This window comes from Chinchilla lanigera, unplaced genomic scaffold (genome assembly GCF_000276665.1).
Source record: "Chinchilla lanigera isolate Chin_1 unplaced genomic scaffold, ChiLan1.0 scaffold00014, whole genome shotgun sequence".
Taxonomy (NCBI): Eukaryota; Metazoa; Chordata; class Mammalia; order Rodentia; family Chinchillidae; genus Chinchilla; species Chinchilla lanigera.
The window spans coordinates 17173547-17175757 of NW_004955415.1; positions in this window are offsets into that span (position 1 = coordinate 17173547).

The window sequence follows — 2211 nt, forward strand, 5'->3', positions numbered from 1 at the left end:
CTTGCCAGGCAGGCGCTTTTGCCGCTGAGCTAAATCCCCAGCCCCGAATGTCTTGTTAAAGCTTTGGATTTTAGACTAAAGCAATGGGAATCCCATCAAAGTAGTGAACTTGAGATAAATATCAATAAAACAGTTTTTGAAATGATCCTTCATTGTTGTGAGTGAGATCGCCCAACTTGAAACTTGCCACAGTGGAGGAAGTGATAAGGACTGAATGAAGTCATAGCCAGAAGATCTAAAGAGAAGGCATACAGATAAAAACTGCAGCAGGAAGTGATTGCTAAGCCTTGGTGATTCTCTGGTGCATTTGTGTGTGGCAGGAATAGCAATGATAAAGGGGGACATTACACTAGTTCTTACACATTAATCCTTGACCACCTAGACCACAGTGGTGTGATTCAGTGCAACAGTTGTCTGACTTTTAATTCATTTTCCCCTGATAACCAAAGAAAATGCTGACAGAATCATAATGTGAAGACCTGGATCCAAACATGTAAGCAACTGACTTTTTTTTTCAAGTTTTTATCAAGGCTGAAAAATCTTCTAAGCACACATGAAAGAAACTACAGGGCCAAGATTACTTTGAACTTACTGCACATGATTCCTTTCATATAAGATATTCTTGACAAACATTAATTAAGTCTCCCAGATCCCCTTTGAAGTAATGTAGGAAGCATATACAGGTGGGTAAACTGAGGCCCCAGGAACTGGAAGGAGAGCCTGAGGACATACAAGGGCAGGTGCAGCATTTGAAAAGACCCTCAGAGGAGGCCCCTGTTTCTCTGATGAGACCAGAAGTGGTGCTCCTTTCCAGGCAGAGTTCTTCCAGTAAGTTCTCTGAACAAGGCAGATGACGCAGACTGGTGCTTTACTTTAACGGTCAAACTAGAGTATGACCTTGTGTGCCAAAGCCTTAAGCCTCTCAGCCAGGCATGGTAGTGCACTCCTGTAATCCCAGCACTCGGGAGGCTGAGACAGGAGGATGGCTGCAAGTTTGAGACCAGCCTGGGCTACAAAGTGAGTTGGAAGCCAGCCTTAACTGCATGGTAAGACCCTGTCTCAAAAAGACCAAAAAAAAAAAAAAAAAAAAAAAAAAAAAAAAAAGAAAGAAAAAAGCAAGCAAGCAAGCAAGCTTTGAACTTCACAGCACATCCTGTTTTCCCATGATCCTGGCCTGTCTCATTCTTGAAATCTACAGTTGTGTTGTATACCTTCTGAGATTTCCTTAGTCCTGATGACTGCTGGGTAATGATCAGGGGCAGAAGGAGAAAATGCTTGATTTCATGGCTAACGAAAGAATGGCGTCTTTTTGAGAGTTTGCTTTCCTTTTTCTTTTCAGATTGTCTTCGGTTGAGTGTCTGGGATATTTATTACACAGCCTGAGTGGTATAAGGAGCAGCTGAGCCATAGTGCAGGCCCACCAGAAACATTGGCTAAGCAGGTGGGGGAACTGTGGTGCTGAAACAGCCCTTCCCTGTTGTCCCGGTGTGGTTATGTCCACAGTGGTCCATCCCTGGCCCTTGGGGAGATGGTCCTTGAGAAAGTAATGGCTGCAGTACACATGAAGAACCACACTTTCCATTTGCTGATCCATATATATCCAGAAAGATGGCCCTTGATCAGCCATATCTGCTGTCTACCTCTTCATACTATTCACTCAATAAGTCATTCAGTAGGAGTTCAGCAAGTATTCAGCACCTATGCTGGTAGACATGCTAGATTCTATAATGATATAGGGTAAGTAAAGGTCTTATGTTCAGGAGACTCTTAGTCTAGTGAGAGGGACACAAAATACATGAACAGTATAAAAATCAGTCAAGAAACAGTTAAATGCTTCAAGCGATAAAAGAATCAGGCAGGAAATATAAACTACATAAATGTATGTACACTTGCTGTTGAGGAAAATAAAAGGTGGCAAGCCCTTTTATCCTTCTTCAGTGGGATAAACTATTTTCATAATAATCTAACAAGATGTGCAAACCATTAACAATTTAGGAGTATAGAACTGTAAGAGACATTGTTGAAACTTACAGTAAATAATTAAATATTTATTTCCAAACTGATTTCCACAGTGGCTTCACTTCTCCACAGTCTCGCAGGCATTTGTTATTGGATGATTTCTTAATGCTAGCCATTCTTACTGGGGTGAGATGAAATCTCAATGTTGTTTTAATTTGCATTTCTTGAATGCCTAATGATGTTGAACATTTT